General features: G+C 42.3%; 1 long non-coding RNA gene across 1 annotated transcript; it reads right to left on the bottom strand.

Annotated features, from left to right (window-relative positions):
* Nucleotides 1-1,005: 1,005 nt before the first annotated feature.
* LOC140846225 (uncharacterized) lies at nucleotides 1,006-22,955 on the bottom strand. The gene is made up of 3 exons (XR_012125187.1): nucleotides 22,892-22,955; nucleotides 6,641-6,764; nucleotides 1,006-1,132 (listed from the first exon to the last, which is right to left on the bottom strand). It is a non-coding gene; the product is annotated as an uncharacterized lncRNA (long non-coding RNA).
* Nucleotides 22,956-24,055: the final 1,100 nt, after the last annotated feature.

Raw genomic sequence — 24,055 nt, 5'->3', positions numbered from 1 at the left:
CGGGTGCAGGGGCCAGCGCCCCCTAGAGGTTGGGGCTGGGAGTCCTTCGGCAGTCGAGCGGGCGCTTCAGGTCCCTCCCGTGGAGCGAGGAAAGGGGGTCTCTGACCCTGTAGCTGGGGAAAGCGCGGGTGCAGGGCAGCCCTGGGCTGGTGAGCTGAGAACAGGTTCGTGCTTAGGGGCGTTGTGAAGAAGGAACTGCGCTGCTTGCCGGAGAAGCTAATTTGTAGAGATGGTCTGACCCATGTCCAAAACGAATACAATGAATATACGGTCTTTGATGCCGCCGCAGACCCGTCACTTACACCTTGATAACCTAAATCTAGAATGCACCTGTGGATAAAATGAGAGTTCCTGGGGCCAGGATTCTCACCTGGCCCTAGTTGACCAGTTCACTGCACACCTGTGGGCAATACATGGCTGTTGACTCTACATGAAGAGCTCCGCCTAGTGCTCTGGGTGACACGGTGGCAGGGCTGCAAGGCTGCAGGAGAGCAGAGCAGAGGCTGGAGTGGTGGCAGCGCCGAGGACAGAGGCCCAGAGGACGGCAGTGCACGACGACTGTGCAGAGAGGCCCAGAGGACCGCTGTGCAGAGAGGCCCAGAGGCAGAGACCGTCTTGCTGGATGCAGACTCGCTCTGAGTGAGTGGGATTCTAATGACTAACCTGCCACCTGGAAATAAATTTGGGTATAACCCTTTCACCCCAAGAACGTTTTGCTGTCAATTTCTTTGGTCACATTGAATCCATAGCGAACTTGCCTGGGGCTGAAACCCACTGGCAAAACAGCACCTTAAATATATATATTTTTTGGGGGCACAAAAACAGCTCCCGAAATTCCAACTCCACTAACTATCCCTAACTTTGCAATTGTTCCCTAGGGGGTAGGTGACTTCTGGCAACGCAGGCCCTTGGAAAGAAGGGCTCCTTGTGCCTTAGGGAGAACGTGTCCGCTTCGCTCAGGTCTGCCCCCAAGGGCTCAGCTGTCACATTTATGCAAATAACTTACCTTCATTAGCCAATAAATACTGAGGGCCAGGTGTGTGACCAAACCACGCTCTAACGGTACCGAGAAGAGCACTCTGCAATCAGGTGGAGACAGGGACCGCGGGTTTAGTCAGAGTAGGGTGAGAGCCTCCGGAAAAAAAGGCAACACAAGATGATTACAGTCAGAACAATGTAACAGTGCGCAAAGAAATCCCTATTGAAACTCCGTGGTAAGCATTATGCAAAGTCAGGGTCACACTGATTCTCTAGGGTAAAGATACCAGACAAGGAATAGAGACATTCTTCAGTGAGATCTGTTAAAGCTCAAAAGGCCAGGAGCAACTTGACCTGGAATGTTTGAGTGTGCCACAAATAAAAAGGAGTATCTCAGCATAACTCGTGACTTCACTGCATCAGTTAGATCATGACACGGTAAAATTTGCCTTAGCCTGCTAAAAGGTCCAGCTTATTTTTAACTGTACCTATGTGCTGTTTTTCATTCTGTAATCCTAATCAAGTAATCTGCAACCTAGGCAAAAGACTAATTCGATAAGCAATCTCAACTACAAACAGCCCAAGCAAACAGACAACAACCCAGCCCACCTTGGGGGTAGAGCAGGTGGTCTTACAACAAGTCCACGCCCCTAGCCCTTTACCCCCATTCCTGAAAATCCTCAACCGCACATAAAATCCCTAGACAACGCACCACCATGGACTCTCTTGTCCCCTCCTGTCATAAACCAGGAGCTCTGTCCTCTCACTTTCTCTCTAAATGAAAGCCTCTACCTTGCTCTCCTACCTTGAGTGTTTGCAAAGTTCATTCTTTGGCTCCATGAACAAGAATCCCGGCATTAATGTCACTTATCTATTCTGCTAGTCTATATTTTCAGTCATGTGGGCCGCCATGTCTATGTAGCTGTTCCACTGCCTTTTTCAAATGAAAAGCTGCTGCAGCGCAATGCATAAAATATTAAATACAGCAACACAGTCCATACCTGCCAAGAGATATTATTTGATCTGCCCACCCATTCACACCAACTACACCATTTCTATCAGTGTAGTAGTCATTCTTTCAGTCTTCCAGGAAGGAATATTTGGAGCTTTGACAGCTTCCTCTCTGTCATGCCCTCTAAAACTTTTCAAAAGTCTATCATTTCTTCCTTGGAGATATTTCTGCAGTCAGCCTTTCTTCTCCAATCTCACTTCTATTAGGCTAAACACTTCATACATAGAATACTGCAGTTCTTTCCTAATTGGACTTGATTTCCTATTTTCTGTTTTTTCCAAATATTAGTTCTGAAAACTGATATGACTTTACAAATTATCATTCATGTCTAGATCACCTAAAAAACCCCACAGTATCTAAAATTGTCAGATTACAATATCCATTAAAATGCATAGCTAACAAAACAAGCATTCTTATAGCATAAGCTCCTTGAGATCAATGATTTTGATTTAACTTCTGAATCCTTAGAACAGCATCTAGCCCATAGTTGCCAGTGAATAAATATTTGGGAGTTGAAAAAAATGCATGAACCTGACCTTGAAATGACAAAAATCTAGAAGAAATCTCCAGAGGACAGAAAGAAAGACAGAGATGAGCCATGAGCTGAGCAGTAACTAGAGTAATAAGGTGATAAACTGACACTGGGACTAAACCAGCAGGAAAAGTACAAGATGAACCTGGGCATTTATGCTTGAAAGTAAAGAAATACTCAAAGATGATGATACTGAGAAGTAGAAAACATATCAATTGGACATCAAGATAGATCATAACAGAATAATAATTACAAGGTGTGGTATTGGCATAGGAATAGAACAAGAGGAATACAAAAGAGAACTACACTCACGCATATGTGTAAAGTTGAAATACCACAAATGAATTTTCAGATAATTATGGGAAAAGTGTATTTTCAATAAATACTCACAATGATTGGTTATTGCATATATAACAAATTAAACTGGATCTCTATCTCATGCCATACTTAAATGTGAAAAACAAAACTTTGAAATTATTTAGAAACAAATAAAAAGTGTTTTTATGACCTACTGTTAAGGACATATTTTAAAACGAAATCAGAAAGCACCAAGATATTGATAAATTCACTATCTTAAAATGAATTATTTCTGATTATCAATCTAGACACTATAAAGAAGTGAAAAGATAAGTCAAAAAATGATGTACCTATTTGTATCATGTATGTGATTAAGGATTAAATTAAGACTAAGATCCCCTATGAATTAAAAAGGGAAAAGCAATCCAATGGGAAAATGGATAAAGAAAAAGAGAAAATAGAAGCACCAAGAAAAAAATGAAATAAAACATGAAACGATGCTCAACCTGCATAGGAACCAGGAAGACGCCAGTTAATCATGAAGAGATACTATTTTACACTGACCAGGGTGCAAAAAGTAAGAAGTGTGATAATACCAAATGCAAGTGAAAATGTGAAGACCTGGAAATTGAGGTGTGAGTGTGCACTGGGTCTACCACTTGAAAATAACATGTCTTGCCTTATTTTGTAAAGTTGAACAGGTGTACACCCTAAATCTCTGCAGTTCTAATCCTTTACATATACTGTACACCGGTGTTGGTTTTGTATCTTGCAGTGACACATTATTGCAAACTTCGTGACTTAAAACAACACACACATATTACCTACAGGCTGTAGCTCAGAATCTGAAATAGGCTTCACTGGGCTAAAATCAAGACTGCCAGCGGGGCTTTACCGCCCTTCTGGAGGCTGTGGGGAATCAGTTTCCTTGTGTCATTCAGCTTCTACATGCCACGCACATTCCCTCCACCTCCAAACCCAGCGGCGGCAGCCGAGCCCTTACACTGCCTCCTTGCTAGTCGTCCTCTGTCATTACAGCTTTCTAGGAACGCAGCCAGGAATGGTTTTCTACTTTTAAGGATTCCTGTGGGCCCACCTGGATAATCCAGGATAATCTTCACATATTAAAGGTAGATCCTTAGCTTTAGTCACATATGTCCAAGTCCTTACGTAATATATTTGCAGATTCCAGGGATTAGGATGTGGGCATTTGAGGGTGCCATTACTTATTCGACCACAACACCCACTCTAATGGTTAATATTAAAAATCAGATAATACCAAATGTTGGCAAGACTGTGGAACTCCTGGGGTCTTTCTATGCTGCCTGTGGGAATGCAAAAATGGCACAACCATTTTGGAAAACAGTTTGGCAGCTTCTGAAACAGCTAGGCATGCATTCACCATACAACCCAGTAATTCCACTCCTGGATATTTACCCAGGCGAAATGAATACATTTGTCCACAAAAATTGGTGTTCATAAATGTTCATGTCAGCTGTACACATAACACAAAACTGGAAGCAACCCCAATGTCCATCAATACGTCAATTGATACAAATGATGGGATATTCATGCGGTGGATACTATCCAGCATTTAAAAAAACCAAACTGCTGATATATGTAACAACATGAATGATCCTCAAAAAATTGTGAAAGAAGAAACATGGCGTGATTCCATATATAACAATTCTTGAATACAGAGAAACCTGATCCACTCTGACAGAAAGCAGGCAGTGTTTGTAGCAGGCACTGGGAACAGATAGACTGCAGTCAGCCTGGAGGAAACCTTGGGGTAATGGTTACACATGTGAACACACTTGTCAAAACTCATCAACTGTGTATTTAAAATGCATTCATTTTACTGTATAGAAATTATTCCTCAATATGGTTCTTTCCAAAGGTATAATAAACAAGGCAAAAAGTAAAGTAAATGGATGGATTAAATAGCAAGTTTAAATGCAGTTCAAGGGAAAATTGGGGATAATGTAAACAAAGAGCACATAAAAAAATGAGAATAAAGACAAGATAATATTTAAGGACTGAAAAAATGTCCTGAGTTAGTCAGATATGAATCCCAAGCAGGATAAATAAGAGAAATTCATCCTCAGATATAATATAATGAAATTCATTCCAAAGATAAGGAGATGTCAGAAGCCATCAACATTTTAAAATAATTTTATATGTATTAATTTGGCATTTCGCTCTTATAGCCATCCTCTCCCTACAGATGGATTAGAGATTGTCTGAATGAAGAAATCAATCCCATTCAGCACTTGAAACAGTCTTGGTGTTGTGGCTTAGAGCCCGAATTCTGGAGCCACAACTGGGTTAGAGTACCTAGGCACCATTTATTTCCTCTTTGACCCTGGGCAAGCTAAACATTTAAGCTTCAATTTTCTCATCTATTTAAAAAGAATGATAGTTCATATGTCTTAGAGTTACTATAATGTTAAATGAGTTAGCATAAGTAGATTTATAACAGGGTAATTATCACAAAAATGGGAGTGTCAACTGATCTAGGTGTTTGAAAACTGTACAGTAATCATATGACCTGGAGAAATCACTTAAGCTCTGTGTTCTTCATTTAGAAAAGCTGGGCTAAATATCCACACTGTAAAAGACTGGGGTAAGGAGGAAGTGAGTTAATATTTCATGACAGTCTTGTACACTGGAGAGATACACGAAAATGCCAGAGGTCATTATCACTTCAACTTCATCCTCGAATTTGACAACTGTATTTTAAATCCTGTACTAGCTCGAGTGAGGACTCTAAAAGCTTGGAGAGAAATGATTGCTATTTCAAGGTCTTATAATTTAAGGAAGAGAAGAGAAGGAGTACAAAGATGCATAAAGCCATGTATAACAGAACCATTTAAATGCAAATCACTCCAGTAATAATCAACATTCCCAGGATGGTTCCTGGAGGGCCTAGTAGCTCTCCAGTCAGGCTGCCCGGTTGTGTGGGAAATATTCTGTTAATACCACAGTTTTCCTTCTTCAAGCTTCTCCAGCTCCAGGCTTAGTCAAGTGACTTCTCTGTCCTCCTAGTGATAAATTTTATGGACATGATTTATTTATACTTCTGTCTTCCCCAATGAGAGTGATTAAAAAGATATAAAACCATGGATTTCCAATTACAATCCCAATCTCAGTGCTTGGCACATTAGTCAAAGCCAATAATGCGCAACTGCTGTTCTATCAGATATAATTGCAGCCTTCAAGGATCACCTAAAGGAGTCACCAGGTCTGTAAAAAAATAATCGTTGGATCATGTCATAAGGGCAATGAAACAAGTAGAACGTTGGTGTACAGGAGGGAGCAATCCACTCATCATGATGGCTGGAACTCAGAGTAGGGCTCACAAAGGATGAATAAAAATGTTCTTAGCAGAGATGATAGTAGGGGAATAAGCCAACTTTCTAGGAAAAGCCAACAAATAGTACCTATAAAGATGCAAAAGTGTGAAACATCACAGCACACTCAGGTAACTGCAAGTCGCTTGAGATGGTTAGAGAACTAGGTTTGAGTAAAACAGTGAAAAATCACTTTGGGAAAGCTAGCAGGGGTATGATCGTGAAAAGCCTGGTAGAGGGAATATGGTATTTGGATATTTTCTGCAGGCACAGGCAGCTGTGAAAGTGTTTTAATGTAGGAAATTCACATGTTGAAATTTACCACTTTTAGCAAGAGTAATTGTTCTATGTTTTATCTACATGGCAACATAAAACAGGTGTAAGAATTACATTTTTTATTCTCCAAATATGTTGCTTTCAGATTTCCATCCTGATTTGTTTCAGGAGTCCATCAAAAACCTTCCTTACCTTGTGACTGTCATTGGGATGTCATCAAATGGCCACTGGGGTCCAAAGAGTCCACATCCACCAGTTATTAATGCAGCCATCTTCGCACTTTTCAACTTATTTCGAGCTAACGTTGCACATCTTACTGCAAAGGAGATTTCAGTTAAAAGGATCCTTTAAAATATACCCTCTTCTTCATGATGGTGAACTATTTTCAACTAGCATGAAATAAGACAACTGTGACATCATTGGGTTGCTTGAAGTGTCAGGGCACGGAGGAAAGTGGCCCTCGAGGACAATGAATAATGAATCTGTGCTTTCACTGTTCCTTAGGTTCTTACAGCCTGAACCATACTCGGAGGAAACAGCTGTGTGATAATGTCCGCCTCATGATCCTTAAAGCTCTGCAGTCAAATCAGTCTTACCCAGTATAGGTAGGTGTGTGTGTTTAGTGCTCTTTGCACACACACGCATTCATGCACACGCAAAAACACCTGTGTTTGTGAATCTGTATGTGTGGCTGTATACACACATGTTCAATTATAAGTTCTCTTCAAGAGAGCATGACCATTATTATGCTTGCATGTATTATGCTTGGAGAGATGCACATGGCGTGGTGAGGGAGGGAAAGATCTGGGTAGATTCAGGCAGGTCAGCTGCATTTATTAATTTAACCACACTTGATGAGCAGGCATTGCATTAGACTTGACAAATGAACAGACATAGTGCCTGACTTGAAGAACTGCATCTAAATACAGTAGGGATACACACAAAATGAAAACACAAATGAGATTAAAGTAATACCTTCTATGGCAGAGAGATGATGAATCGCTATAGAAATCAAACAGTTGACTCTCCAATCATTACTTAGACATTTAATGCCTATTCTGTAGATAATCATTCAAGAATTGAGGCTATAAAGAGAATAAAATACAGACCTTACCCTAAGAGAGTTCAAAGCTATGAATAGGCAACCAGGGAACAAGCTATTCATGTCTCAGCCATACTTCCCTCATGTCTACATCCCATGTCTTTTTTTTTTTTCCTGGATCCTGTTATTTTATACTCTTACCTATTAATTTTGTTCTTGTAAAGAAGATGCCACACCATCTCTTTTCAATTTATTGCTTCAATTCCATGATCTCTCACAATGATAGAAGCTCTCTTTGAGTTAGAAATATCAGATGGCTCCAGTCTCTCACTGATTCCACGTTTGTTTAGTGTGTATTCTGCGTCCCAGGCACCATTCATGGCCAAGACAGCAGCACGGATGGGCTAAATACAGGCAACGGCTGTATTAGCAGCCAGATATTTCCTCCGAAGCCTTATTAGCAGAATGAGACACTTTTAGGGCTGCAAACACATGACAATTATGGCCGCCCCTCTGCTGAAATGAGTCGAAAGCTGTTTGGTCCCCAAGGAGTGCTCTCTCCTCTTCGCCTCTCCGAGGGAGGTATTGCCGCAGCCTGAGTGTTTTGTGGCATACCCTGCGGGTCATTAAGAACAGAACCAGACCTGCCAGTTCATTCCAGATCAGTTGCTAGCAACTTCCAGTTAACGAAAATAACTTTTGAAATTGAATGAGAAATGGATCTGTGCTTCTGGGGTTAAAATATGTTATGTTCCAATGAGTAACATAATCCCAGCCTTTTCAGTATGGGGCCGAAATTAAATCATATTATTTGACTTTAAAACTTTTAACTTCCCTTTCCCTTCTCTTCCAACCCTTGTCTACCTTTTTCCCCCTCTGCTTTCCTTCCTCCCTCCCTTCCTTTCATGCGTAGACAACACATGTCAGAAATGACTGTACATTGGAAACGGAATTGCTTCCGATTTTTGAAATTTCCTGCCAAATCCGCATCTATTCAATGTGGGCATCCCTGTATCAGGAGAGGTAGCAGATATGTATCAAAAGCCCTGAGAAATGGTTGAAATACGGTCAGAATATTTCCTGTGTGTGTTTGGGACAAAACAGGCTTAAACATAATTTTGTTTTTAGTTCATCCTTCCAAATTTTGTCCACATTGCCTTTTTTTTTTAAGAGGGAGAGGTAAAAAATAAGATACTGCTACTCCCAGCTCGACAAATTGTAAAATATTTCTATCAAACCAATCCTTTTCCTGCCTTCCTATCATTGATACATGAACTTTTTCTTTCCAAATGAGTCAGGCAAGGGGGTGCCAAGACTGCTCTGGATAAAAGATGCTCCTATGCCGTCATCAAAACAAAATGAAGGGAAGTAGAACAGAATGGTGCCTGCCCTCCTCTCAAAATGCTCTTCTCAGGCCACGTGGTATCTTTAACTGGACTCTATCCAACAATCTCCACCATAACCGCAGATACGAAGATGAAAATCCTTCCCTCTTAACTAAGGAAGCATTAACAGCTTAAATATTTGTAGGAAGATTGGTTTCATTGTACTTTATTAAAATATTTTCATGGCTCCCAGAATATGTTTTGTTTTTAAACCTTGAGATGTTGGGCTAGGATTGATTCCAAGGTTATTCTGTGGCCAGTACATTTCAATTTATAATATCATTGAAACTGAACAAATATGAAAAATTTAGACTGGAAAATCAAATATAAACTAAGGGAAGACACAGTCTACTCTTCATTTTGCTTGTAAATTTACTCAGAGCAAAGAGAAAAAAGCAAAGCAGGCCATAGGGAAGTGCTCAGTAAATAAGTTTTGAATGACTATAGTCAAGAAGAGAAATCAAATAAATTGAAACTTACTGGTACTTTTTAATAAGGTAGTAGGTTCTGCATTTAATTTTTTTGCATGTAGGCCATTAGGGTAAAGACCATACGGAAATCAGGACTTTTTCTTTTTTTCTCTTAATAGTGTCCCTCATGGTGAGAGAAGTCTAAAGAAGATGGGGTGATGGTCTTTATTTACTTCCACCTTTGTGTATATTTACTTTGTTTCTATTCTACTGGTTTCTGCTGGCTCAAAGATCTATCTGTTTCACTGAATTAAATACTGTGGTATGGAGGAAGGGGGGAGGGGTTTTTATTGAGGGCATATGGGCTAGGCACTAACAGAAATGAGATTATAAAAGGGAAAAGTATCACATTTTACATATTTTGTGGATGAGGAAATACAGCAGAGCCCAGATTATTTTTGTAAAATTTTCCTTTTGTTTCCACCTTTTTATTGTAATGTAGAACAGACCATCAGACATGCCAGATGCGAATTTTAGCGATTTATTTTAAGGCAGACACCCTTGTAACCAGATCAAGACATGGAACACGTCCAGCCAGCCCAGAAGCTCCCCCACATACGCCTTCCAGTGTCAGCCCCTCTCTAGCCTGATTTTTATAGCAATCATATTCTTGTTTTCCTTTATGTTCAAACCCATGTGTGTATGCCTAGGCACTACACATTCATTCTGCCCATTTTTAAAACTTGATTTGTCTCTTCAGTCTCTTTAATTTACAGCTTCCTCCTCTATCCCTTTCTTTTCCTTACATTTTATCTGCCAAAGGATTTCACCTATCGACTTCCACATTCTGGATTTACCGATTGCTTCCTTATGCTAGAATTTATTATCTATCTCCTGCAAATCTGCATTTTGTGCTAATTGGCAGATGAATCCACAGGTTCACTCTGACTCATACTTGATTCCTAATGCAAGATAATAAATGGTGGTGTATTATTTACTCAGGAATACAGTACCAGGTGTTTGTTTTGCTGTGTGTAACCAGTGTTTACTCAATGACTCTGCAGCCTTTTTGGCTGAAGCTCATTCCTAGTATATTCTGTAGGAAGTGCTCATGAGAACAATACTCCTTGAGGTCTTGCATGTTGATAAGAGTTGTCTGTGCTTTTTATACCTGAAGTCCAGTATTACTGCGTATAAAACCCTTGGCTCACTCTCTTTTCCGCAATTTCTTAAATATGCTACTCTATTTTTTGCTGCCATAAAGTATTGCTAACTAAAAGTTTGCTGATCTAATTTTCTTTCCTTTATAAGTCAAATTTTTTCTTAAAAAGCCAAAGGTATTTTTTTCTTGTTCACAAAGCCCAGTAATTTTAGTAGAATATGTTTGGATATTGGTTGTTCTGCACAGATAGCTTCAGTTCAACGGTGTGCCCTTTCAATATGTAGTTTCCTTTAAGAAAATAAAAAACAGGAACAATTTATTGAATAAAGCTTAGAAAATATGTCCCGATCTCTGGACTGGGTTTTCCTCCTCAGGGACTCCTATTATTCATGTTGGATCTTCTTTGCATAGCTTCAATATTTGTCATTTCCTCATACATTGTTTTTATGTCTTCTTCATCTCATTACAATTTAACTTTTCCTCTTTTGATTTTCTATTTTTAGTCCACTATTTGTTGCATTTATTTACTCATGGGTTGTAGTATGGACTATATTTTTAAAGGATTTTAAATTTCTAATTATTTTTTTAGTTGTATCAGCTTATTTCTATCTTTTTTTATTTGTTTCATGTTTTATAGTTTGGGTTCTTTAGAAATAACATTACGATTTTGCTCTCTCTCATGTCTTCCTGGTGTGAATTCACTGTGATTGCACGGGAATCTGACCCCAATACATTTTGGGTTTCTTTTTTATGCAGTTAGTTTTCCCGCATATTTAGGAAGTCATAGTGTTTCTAACTTCACAGACCTCCCTCTTCTGCTGCTTGCATCCAGTGTCAAAAAATATAGCATCCTGTTTTCTGAGATTTCCTAGCTCTGTTCACCTTCCCTACTTTCATCTGTATCTTCTTTCCTTTACTTCTGTTACGTTCTTGCTAAATTATGCCTCCAGTCCCAGTAGTTGCTCCGCAGTATGGAGCCCTGCACCCTGAAGGGCAGGTCTGATATTTCCTGCCTCATCTCTGCGGAGCTGACAGCAGGCACTTTGGCCTCACATGCTGCTGGAATGAACAACACCTTTCTCGGTTTCAGCCACTCTTCTCGAATCGACCTCTAGACTCCTCAGGTATTACCTGCTGGCTGTGTTTTGGTTCTCTTATTCTGAGGATGGCTTGTTACTTCCCCCACACAGGTGCCAGTGACACACACGCCTTGTGGCTCTTGGCAGTTCATCTGTACCTGCTTGAATTGTCAGGCATGTGTTGTACCTGGCTACCCAGTTCTGTCGAATTTTTGTTTTTACTTTCTAGGGGCTGTCTTTTTAATGTGATTTGGGAGTCTACCTCCCCCAACAACAAAAAAAAGAAACTATGCTGTTACTACCATCTCCCTAGAATCCCATTATAGTTGTTCTTCTTGTAGATAAAGAATCTGAGGCCTGAAGAGGTAAAATTACCCAAGGTCACACAGTGAACAGCAGAAGACGAATATACATGTGAAGTGCCTTGCTAAGCACCTGGTACAGGAAAACTGCGCAGTGCGAGCTCTTCCCTTCCATCTTCCTTCCCTCCTTCCTCACTTTTGCCTTTCTTCCGTTTTCCAAATCTCCTTGGCTTCCTCCAGAGCCTAGATCTAAACCCAGCTATTTTTTACTTCAAAGCTTCTGCAAGCTCATGTAATGCTATGCCTCTACCCCATAACGTGGATTCACTGGAGCCTTTAATTCAGCAAAACCATTTAAACAACATTAGTTTTACTGAAACCCATACTGGTCTTGCTCTAAGAATATTTTCCTCCCTGTTTTTATGCTCATGTGCTTTTCAAATGGAATCTACAAACGTCAGATTCTCCACCACACGCCTCATTAAAACACTGTTTGTTAGGAGTAAATTGATGCCCTTATTTTAATGAACATATCTGTAGGCATTTTATATAATCCTTTAAAAGCCTTCTTTTTTTTTTTTTTATCTTCCACCCAGGAAACCACATTGATAAGTAGTAAATGAGATCTGAACCTGAGAAAACTTGATTTCACTTTCAAATAAAAAATCCACAAACTTTAAAGAGATTTAAAACTTGGCCAAAGGCAAATGTCCTGCTTTTGAAAAATGTTATAAAAGCACTACTTTAATTAGAAAGCATATGGCTCTGAGGCACAAGTCCACAAACTCCTAAGCTCTGTGGTTAGGGTGCTTGGCTCCTGATGGTACTTGACTGAAATGGATTCATTCAATAATTGGATGCAAAAATTCCAAAGGACTTCATACCTTACAGTGTCCTGTAAAAACTCCAACTAACTCCCCATAATCCTCTACGTGAGGTCGATTTGTAATTAGATCTTGGGGAGTGGAGTTTTGCTTAGGGTATGAAGTCACCACACAAGTCCGAAGGGATTCATCACTCTGTTTCAAGCTGGTGACTTTATAAAGTCCTGTCCCAGTGTTGTCTCTGTAATGGATTTCCCAGGTTGACGATACACCGCGCAGAAAATGCCATTTCCTTACTTATTTTCCTCTTGAACTTCCTGCTCGTACTGTGCAGGCCTCATTCCTACGGCTTGAGTTTACCTACGGTGGTTTGCATAAAATTATCCTCTACTCATCTACACATAGTAGATAATGGTTATTTGCCCGTAAATCTAACAGGTACTGAGGTTTCTTTACCCTTCTGCTCTGTGGGCACTCTCCGAACAAACGGGCAGTTGTTCTTGAAACATTTTCCATCTTTTTATGAGATTTGGAACCATGCCTCTGTATTGCTTTGCGTGCTTTTTAGCAGCTGGAGGCTCCTCCTGTCCTGGTGTTTACCCTGGAGCTGGTGTGAACAGAGGCTCTTGGAAACAGCAGTGTTAATATCCTGGAGTGCCTTTTGCTGCCTGTGCAGGACTGCTGCTCCAGGCTTCCGGGAGCTGCGGTAGGAACAGGCTGTGCACAACACACAGACACACACGGTCACGAACGGCCACACACACCTACGCTCACCCTCTCACGCTCTCCGATTTCACATGTCAGAAGCAGGCCAGGAAACCTGACCCTGAGCTGATTGGAATGTTGCTTTGCATTCATTTCCAGAATATTGGAGCCTCACATATGTTTCTCATTAATGCTCTTGTTTGATTGTTCTAAGTAATTTTTTAAATTAAATAAACCTGTATCAAAAGTTGTCACATTGCTTTAAAGAAGCACAAAAGCTCCCTTCGGGGGAGCAGACAGCAAAGATTTCTGCTCCTTTACATGTATTTCCACAGTGAGAGAGGCATTAAGACATAGTAATGCATTTGAGGTTTGAGGGATTTTAAAGAGCTTTTGAACAAATCAAGCACAAAGTGGCATTGCTTATACAAAGAAACTCATTTAAAGCAGCCCATTAATGAAATGCGGTTTAAAATCATGTCTGTTTTAAATACACGTTCAGAATTAAAAGTTACTGCACCAGAGACTGAAAGTGAAGTAAGCTGATACTGGAATATAATAACTAAGTCTTAAAGTACATTAATCGTTTCAACCCACAAGGGCATGATTTGGTAAAGTATCGTACTCAGCATAATATACTTAGGCCTAAATGGCTTCAGAAATTTCCAAAAATGCGGTATTTGAGTTTATTTCTATTTTACCTAACAGCCTTTGGGCTGTCCACAAACTTAGCCTGGGAATGCTGAGACTCCTTTAAGACAAAATGAGAAAAACAACTATCTATCTATGTACTCATTATCTATCTTTCTACATATCTGAACCCAAGTGGCTAAATCAAGGGTTTCCAGGCCCAGATCCCACCTCCAGACGCCTCACCAATCCTTTCAGGTCACCCCTTCATCCTACACATTTTGGACAGGGTTTGTCTATAAATCATATTCTTTTATCTGATGTATTTGGGATCTTCGGGGCCATGGGGTCCCCGGGAGGGGTTATCTAGTTCCTAGAGATGGCAAACCATTTGCCTGTGGGCACACCTTTGATGCACAAGCCGTCAAAGCCCTACCTCCAATCACCGCCCGCACACCTGCCCTAAGCAATCCTCTGCCCTAAGTCAGGCCAGGGCCAGTACCGCACAATCGAGGGCCACCCCTGGGGCCCGGAGCCCACTGAAATCATTCAAACTCTCCGATTCTAATCTTACGCAGTGTGCTTCCCTGTCTCATTCCTTGCTTCCCTGATAAACCCTGATACAGGCTCTGGCCCATAATCTCCCCTCCCTCCCTTCTGCCTTCTGACTGACCCAGTGCTTCCGGGGGGGCGTCCTGCAAGCCAGGGAGGGCCCCGCCTCCTGGGAGGTGCGGGTGATGAGCATCTTCCCTAAGGCGGTCATCTCCCCATCTGCGGGTCTCACCACTCCTGACTGAAACAAATCCTGACACATTTCAGGGCGCTTCGGTGCCCATCCTGCTGTAGACCGGGGCCCCCCTCCGGCCCTTTCTACTTCCTACTCCGAAAGAGCTTTCTGAGTCTGGCCTGTGGCCACCGTGATCAGACCCCTTGTCCAGTGAGGTTTCCTCTTGTAAAACTGACCCAGAGGAGTTCCTTGAATTAGGGGTTCCTTGAATTTGGCTTTTGAGGCAAAGGTGCTCCATCCTGCCACATATAACCCAGTCTCCACTCCTGCCTCGGGGGCGGAGATAACGTGCCCCGTGATGCCTCCTGCCTGACCCACGTAAGCTCTGCTACCATCTCAGACCCACTGGGGTCTCACCTCACTGATCACACTGCAGAACCCCATTCCCCCAGGACAGGGCAGTGTTCTTCCCAGACCTACGGGCTCTTTCCTGCTCCTTCCTACACATTGTTTTCACCCTCTCCACTCAACCATCTCCTTGCTGTCTGGCTGGAGTTGATCCGATCCTTAAACCCTCTACAAGGCCCCTGACAATACCCCCTGCTTACACTGGCTCCCATCGAATCGAACATTTTATCATTCGTTGCCTTTTCTTCTCCATTTCATGTGGATTTTCTTATCTAGCTGGATTACTGGATTTTAAAATACTTGGCACTGGAAGAAAAGCTTGAAATGCGGAGCCAGGACTCGAGCACATGTGCTGATTCTAATAGGCTTGCATTTCCGTAACGAATTTTTACTTATTTCATGACAACAGAAATGTATTTTCTCAGCGTTCTGGAGGCTGGAAGTCCCAGATCGAGGGGTCAGCAGGTCAGCTCCTTGTGAGGGCTCTCTTCCAGGCTTGCAAACAGCTGCCTTCTCACTGCATCTTCCTGTGTCCTTCCAAGATGCACACGGGTGGAAACGCGGATCCCGTCCAAGCAGGACCCACCCTATGATCCCACTTAACCGTAAGCACTTTCCTAGAGGTCCCAAATATGGACGAACTGCGGGTGGGGGGTTCAACACATGGAGTTTGAGTTGATAACAAATATTCCAAGGGACTGTGACAGTATCTTTACATTCGAACATGTTATAATGCTGCTCGGAATTTCTTTCCAAAGCCTGCTAAAGGGCTGGGCCATGTTAAGTGTTCAAAGATTGTTACTGCATTGAATATTAAGTAAAAAGCTTTATTTTGTGTATTTATCTAATTGATATAGCAGAAAAGAAAGTAAATTGACACCGCCTGAGACTGCGGAGTCAGTTTTTCTGGCCTCAGGTGTTGCTACTAGAAAGGCCTTCCTTGTTTACAACTGTGGAGAAAGTGCAGGTTCCCATGGCCAGGATTCTGGTCACTGCACACGTGTGAGCATTATGTTGTTACTGACTCTATATAAAGAGCTCAACCCAGAGCCCTGGGCGGTGGGGCTGCACAGCTGCAGGAGAGCAGAGGTTGGAGTGGTGGCAGCGCCAAGGACAGAGACTGAGACGGCTGCAGGGGCAGAGGCCAGCTTGCTGCCTGCAGACTCACTCTGAGTGGAGGGATTCTAGTGACTGACCTGCCACTGTGGGAATAAGGTTGGGTATAAACCCTTTCACCCTAAGAACGTTCTACTGCCATATTTTTTGTGTGTGTACCATTGAATCCTAGTGAACTTGTCTGGGGTTGAAACCCACTTGGCAAGACAGGAACTGATTATTTCCATTACCACTATACACAGGATGAAATAGTCCATGGTGTCAGGTTCTCTTTCTCTCTGAAAAGAAATTGTGAAGAATGTTCCAGAGGGAATCATCTTATTCATCATTATACTGTGAACGTAGCTTCACATTCTAGTGTGAAAATCTCAGTACTAGGGGAGATGGGGAGAGGTGCTTTATGCACACAGAGCTACAGAGGCCAGTTTTGTTCCATTTGGAGTTTGGTAGCATTTTTTTCTAAGTTCTATCCTGTTAGGCTATGTCCCTTAAACACTCTTCCTGGTGAAACACGTGCTCCTTTTGGTGAGTGTTAGGTAGAAAATGCAAATCCAAGTTAAAAGTGCCACCCAGTCCACTCGGAGAAAATCACTCATCTTTCTGGTTCCTAAGTCTCGGATCCCGGAATAACGCCTCTTAGGTGCTATCACCACTTACACAAGCTCTGCCTTTGCTTTGTACCCAAATCTCTCTTTGTTCTCACTTTCCTTCTGCCTCGTCCCTAGTTAAGTTCTCATCAGACCTCAAGAAAAACACATCAGGGCACTATGCAGTTAATAGGAGAGTGAATAATCTTTGACAAGTGTGGGCTCCAGTAACACACATTTATGCAGATACTGACATCCTGATACTGACTTCTGAAATCTAAAATGATGTTGTTATTTGACTCCTCCAATTGCTGCATTTTCTGGGTGTTTCCCCCTCCTAACTAGCTTAATATGCATTGAAGTAAATGTATGTAATGTTCAGTGTGGTTCACAAATTTGCAGGCCAAAATGTAAGGATGGTCGTAGCAAAGCACGTGTTGCAGACAGTATCTGGAATATCTCCATATCTCAAGGTCCCCTGCATCCAAGCTTAGGGATTTACAATATGGAAGCCCCCACCCTGCATTGTTCTGTGTATATTCTGTATCCCGAGTGTGTCATTTCCAGGGCTGGTGCTAGGCAGAAATACGGAGTGTGTTTCTTGCATTCCTCTATGATAACATCTTTCCCTAACTTCCAGTGGTACCCCACTGTCTTCAGCTTGTCCAGCAGTCTTCCTTCAGAGTTAAGAATATGTCTCTTATGGTCTAAGATGTTAGGGGGGGGATACACTAAAAGAATGGATTGTGTAATTTTAGGCACCAGGACACCTGAGAAGGGGAGGTCTATTTTCCTGGGCATGAGACTTCCCAGTTCTGGTTAGATTGCATCAAATATTCCATCACTTTCTGTTGCTCTTTGCTGGTACCATTAAGTCACTTTGGAATGTCACAGACCTATACACCATAAGTTCTTCCCATATGACCGAACCTCTTAAATGACCAAACCAAATCCAATTTGGAGAAAGGTTGCCTAAAAATAAAAGTTCCTTTTAATCGGGCTGACTAAAATTCCTCTGATGTGTCCAGCAGGAATTTGACAAGTCGATTTCTCGATCTACTCAATGCGTGCACTTTGGGTTCATTGCCACACAGATTTCTGCCCCAGCTCGGCAAACCACATCACCAGGACAGCAGCCAGACCCCCACACAGGAGCATGCCACCCGAGGACATTTCGTCTGCCTCCTCTTTGCCTTCTCAGCCTACCCGCTGCAAATGCTTCTCTCAAGCCATGTAAGACCGCTCCTACGACACCAAATACTGTTCTCGCTCTTCCGCATCTTGGCTCATGTTGGTTTCTTTCTCAGGATTTCTCTTTCGTTGCTCATGTCCCTTTAAAACTGAGCTGTTTTTCAGTGCCACTCTCCACTGATGCTCAAAATAGAATGTGTCTGTGTTTTCTTCTATGTTCCCCAAGAACTTCTGTCCAGAATATAGGCTTTATTACAGTGCTGTGGCTTGCTGTATTTTGTCTGTACCACCCCTTAGAGATGAACTCTTTGAGGGAAAGGAATTCTCAGCCTGTTTCGGTTCCTAGTAAACCTAGAGCAATTTGCCTTACACTCAATGGAGGGTTGCTGTATTAAGTAAAGTCGGTAAGTCAAATAAACCAGGTATGTACTGGACACTAAAGGAAAGTTATATATATTAGCATAAACATTTCTTTCTGAGCTACTGCATCAGCCTCGGTTTTTCATCATGTTAAATGTTACTGTGTATGTTACTCTAACCATAGAATGATGCTGACCAACCAAGCTGGAGTCTGGATGGCAGCTGAGAAAGTACAAGGACTGAATGGGTGGTTGATTGGTTGACGTAAGGATTCCCTAACCTCTGAAATTAAGCGTTACCTGTGGCAGTCATTAGGAGGCACTGTGGATGCTGGCCGTGGTGCTGAAGGTTCATCTGGACGTGATGGTCATTAAGCAGTAATGTCTTACACAGGATCATAAAGATCAAATCGGTGCAGTCTAGCACAAGTTTAACTTACTTCATAGATTATATCCTAACATGTGCCTATATAATGCTATCAATGCTCACAGCACTTACCATACCTAACTTATATTTCTCAACACAGAGTAGATTGAAGTATATAGTTTGTGAATCACTTAATTTTACCGAGAGTTAAAATGTGAGTGTAGTTCTCTGTGATACTCTTAGCACAGCCCTTGTGGAAGTACTATGGATGACTTCATAAAATTAAGGCATTGTCAACCAAATCAAGATACCAGTGCCAACAGGCATTCACAATAAGCAGGGACTTTTTCTTGAAGAAAATCAGATTCACTGTGTCAATATTCATTCTCACATTTATCTATTGGATAAATGTTTGCTTCCAGACATAGCTTTAATATTTATAGTAAGAAGTCAGGAAAGATGCTTGGAGCTCTGAATTAAGTGGGCTTGACAACATTAATCTTGAGACAAATGGGGGGCTGTGACTTTTTTCCTATTATGCTAGCTTTACTTGAGGATGAATATTTTTCTGTGTGTGTGTGTGTGTGTCACAGGCCTGTGGAACCTCTCAGTGTGGAAGTAGTGACATGTCACTATGCACATTCCTTTCAAAGTCCGTTGAGGTAAATGTCACTGAGTAATAGTTTCTGAACACAGAGGAAGAGAAATAAAAGAACAAATCGTTCAAACACTGTTGTTAAAATAATTTTAAAGACAATATCTTTCCACAGCGTAAGCTTTTTTGGTTGTGTACTTCTGTATTAAGTATCTCACGGGATTGTTGAAGGAGTGGATTGAGAGAATGAATATAAACACATCTTATAAATTAGAACTGCCTAGGCAAATGCAAGGTTTTGTTATTACTATTTCATACTGGGTCTGAGTTCTAAGCCTTTTCACCTTTATCCTATTCTTCAAATTAGACGACACAAACTCTGGATGGTATGTGAAGACTTTTTTAGGGATAAATACCTGAAATATATTAAAGGAATAAATGTCCTGTTCCCCAAATTGCTCTAGATGACAGAGCTCCTGCTGAGGAGGGTCAGGAATTACTTTCCTACCTCCTTCTTCATACTTGTCCTCTCCTCATTTCCCGACCAGGATATTCCACTCAGGATATTATTATTATACAGTTTTCTGGGGTGTAAAAAAATCTCTATGGCTCCAATCAATAGGACGATTTGAAATAGCAATATGATATTGTTTCTGGGTACGAGCTGCATTTGCAAATAAAATGTCCACTTCTTTGCTTTCAACAAAGTAGAGGGAAGGTGTAATCAAATTATTAGCTAATGTAATTAAAAAGAATTCTTGATAATAGGTCAAATAGGATTTTTGAAAAACAATAATACAAATAAATATATAGATGCACTGTAATAAAGCTACCATTCCCATCTATGAGAACTGTTTCTGCAGCGATTAAAATAAATTGTAATAGAATTTATGATCAGCCCAGTCTCATTTTAGTGGTAAATTATCTATCCATAGATATATTAAATTTCGAACAAATTAAAAACTAATAGAAATTTCATTTAAATTTGACAATTATTTATCAAATCTGAACAATATTTATGTTTTGGCTTAATTTTGGAGTGCCTGGGGTCTTTTGTATTTTTTTTTTATGTATATTCAGTTAAAAAAATTTTTCATCTAGCCTCAGGGCTTTAAATTCTATTTGTATCCTGACAACTCCCAAGTCTGTTATTTCTAGCCTCCCTTATGAACTCCAGAACAAAGAAGACAATTACTTTTCAACATCTCCACCTGTTTATCTGACACTGCAAAGTCCTGAGGAGTTCTCAAAATTGCTCTTACCCCTCGTTTTTCTTGCTAGTTGAAGGATATTCCATCCCCCTACCAATAGTCTGGAGCCCAAACCATGACTTATTTTTGATTCTCGTTTCTCTTTTACATCTCACATCTACTCTACTAAGAAACTGTTAGCTTTCCCTTCAGACTCTGGAATCCGACACCTTCTCCCTGCACCCTGCTACCCACCCGCTTGGCTTGAGTCTCCATCGTATTTTACCTGAAGTAAAGTCGTAGTTTCCTAATCGGTGTCTTGAGTCCACCCCTGTCGCCTCAGAGCCTGTTCTCAACCAGCTGCCAGCATCGTCTTGTTACAACCTATCATTTTATCCTAAGCCTGAAGAGGAAACTGGGATGATTAATTTCATGTGTCAACTCGGCTGGGCCGCAGTGCCCAGATATTTGGTGAAACATTGTTCTGGATGTTTCCACGTTGGTGTTTTTTCAAAGAGACGTAATTTTTGTGTCTGGATTCTTTCACACGGAAGATGCTTGTGAAGGTGATTCTTGTGTCTCTCTGCATGCTATCCCTTTTTTATCCCTGAATGACATTCCTTTGAATGCACCACATCCATTGTACGGCTCTTCAGGCTAGACTGCTATGAACAAGGGTGTTTGTGGACATATGCTTTCATTTTTCTTGGCTAAATGCCCAGGAGTCACATTGCTATGGCACTTAGCAGTTGCATGTCTAATCTAAGAAACTGCCAGAGTTTTCTGGAGGGGTTGTGTTGTTCTGCATTCCCAGCAGGAAGGCATTATTGTACAAGTAGGATCAGAGCGACTGGAGTGGGCATCTTTGTTCTGTTCCCAATCTTAGGGGGAAGGCACCACTATTATTAAGTATAATGTTAACAGTAAAGTTTTTTGTAGGGGACTTTTATGAGGTCGCAGCTGTTTTCTTGTATTATTAGTTTGCCAAACGTTTTTATTCTAAATATGTGAGATGCCTTTTCTGCATCTACTGACATTATCATAAGATTTTCCTTTAATGTGTCGATGTGGTGAGTTATATTGAGTAATTTTCAAATGTTAAATAAACCTTGTATTCTGGGGCCAAATCCAATTTGTCACGGTGTGTTATCCTTTTTGTGTATTGCTGGATTCAATTTGCTAATGTTTTGTTAAGGAATTTTGCATCCACATTCATAAGGCATATTGGTTTGCAGTTTTTTTTCTGTGTCCGGTTTTAGTATCGGAGCAATACTAGCCTCATGGAATTAGTTGCTAAGCATCCTCATCTCCTCTGTTTTTGAAGTGTTTGTACAATATTCATGTTACTTCTTTTTAAATGTTTCATTGAATTTGCTAATATGTACTTTTGGGTTTGTGCAATGATTCTTTTCTCTACTTTATCCAATTTTCTGGTAAACTCGTTGCAAGTATTCTCAATCTCCAATATCACGTGTTTTCATTTCTGGACTTTTCCATTTAACTCTTTTACACAATATTAATCTCTACTGAAACTCCCCCCCACCGCTGTTCATTTTGGTGGTTCATTTTTCTCATTAGACTTTAAAAACAGTTTTATCATAATTATTTTTAAGTCCCTGCCTGATCATTCCAACATCCGCGTTGTCTCTGGGCTTGTTCCATTTTATAACTGCAGATGGCTCACGTTTTCTTGTTTTTCTGAGAGTGTCTCATCACTGTTACCTGCGTAAGACGCTGAGTAGGAGGACAGATGGTGGGGTGATCCCTTCGCTGCGGGGTCCTCGGTTACGGTGGCAGTGAGGCGGGTCTGCAGTTGGCTGAGGCTGGGCCTTGCGGTGGCTCTAACGGGTTCGGGGTGCCCCAGGCTTTGTGTTTGTGTGGCCTTTGCAGCAACACACGTGCTGTGGGGCCTCGAGCCACGCGGCTGGGTTCTCCTCCGCCCGGAATGGCCGGGCCTGTGCTTCGGGCTCCCTGACTGGGGAGTCAGGCCCAGGCCCGTCGCGGCCGGGGTCCGGGAGCCCCGCCTTCCTGCGCCTGCACAGCGGGGTCCCAGCGCGCCCCCGGGGGAGTCTCCGGCTGCTGCCCGGAGCCTGGGGCCCGGCGGGGGAGGTGGGCACAGGGGCTGCCGCCGGGCCGTCTGTGCCCCCACGCTCCTCCCAGGCGCCCCACTCCGTCCCTGGTGCGGAGACCAGCCCCCTGCGCGCCCCGGGCCACGGCTCCCCGGGGATGCCCTGCCCCGGCTTCCTCCCCTCCTGTGCCCCCCTGGCCTCCCGCGGCCCAGACCCAGCAGGCCTCCGCTCCTCTCCCCACAGCCCTGCGCCCCGCCCGCTGCACCTGCGCTGCCCGCCTGCCCCCGCCACTCACCGGCCGCGGCGCTCCTGGAGGCAGGACCTGCACCCCACGGGACTTGCCGTTGCGCACCCCAAGGCCTGCCGGGAGCCTGCCGGGGGGAGGCCCGCAGCAGAACGTGCGTGAACGGACTGCACGGCTCGCCCGATTTCCTGGGAGGTAGTTGGGGTCCCTGACTTAAGGGTACAGGATGAAGATCACCCCTTTCCGGATCTGAACCGCAGCGTCTGAATCCTGTGGTTCCCCACGCAGTTTGAATGCCCATTTCTTCCATCCCGGTGTCGCTGGCAAAGCCATACGCTTTTGAAGTTAGGACCGTGGTCTCCGGCATTTTACACAGTCTTAGATATCACCTAGGGACATCCCGTCTTATCCTATGACCTTGGGAGAATTGCCTAATGGCTCAGAATTGCACTTGCGTTATTCATTGAATGTCACCCATTTCATCGGGTTGCTATGAGAATTAGTTGAATCAACGCGTGCGGAGACCCCGAACGGAGCACATACTCAGTACGTGGTCAGGGTTGTCCCCGCTGTTTTGGTCCCTTCCTTGTCCCTTTTCCAAAGCAAGGATAAAAGTTGCCATCCATTAAAGGAGCTTAGAAGGAACAAACAATTGTGCGTATTTCCTTCCCCTAGAGCCAGTTTATTATCCTTAAATTTCTTGTTTTCTTCTCCACTTTTCGTTCTTTGGTCTTATCTCAGTCCATCAGCTCAGGGGCCGTTGAACAAAACAGAGCAAGACAGCTGGGAAAGAATCTCAAGTGAAATATGAGTGTGTCAATACTGATCCACTGATATTTAATCAAGCAAGAACTATTTCATCCGCTTTGGGGTGGTGCTGATATTTAGGGAGACTGTGAATTATCCTGAGGCATAAATATTCTTTTTTAAAAAAAATTCCAACATGAAGTTAGGTTTACAGGCGCTGTGGGAACTGTGAAAATTTAGCCATCTGACCCTAAAGCAAATTTGGGGTCATCTCTGAGAGCCGGAGTCCCTGAATGCCCTTTCCAGCCCTTTCCTTCTGAAAATCTCCCCCCTGACTGTTGTGTGGGGGCAAAGGGACCCGTAGAGCAGCTCTGTCCAGTCTTTGTTGGGATTTGTTCATCCCAGAAGCACACTTTAATTTCTTCACAGTCAGTATGTGATCTAACCTGTCCACTCCTCCAGTTTAAC

The sequence above is a fragment of the Manis javanica genome, chromosome 14 (assembly GCF_040802235.1).
Source record: "Manis javanica isolate MJ-LG chromosome 14, MJ_LKY, whole genome shotgun sequence".
Taxonomy (NCBI): domain Eukaryota; kingdom Metazoa; phylum Chordata; class Mammalia; order Pholidota; family Manidae; genus Manis; species Manis javanica.
Note: the sequence above shows the minus strand (reverse complement) of the source record. Positions and strands in the feature narration are given on the sequence as shown.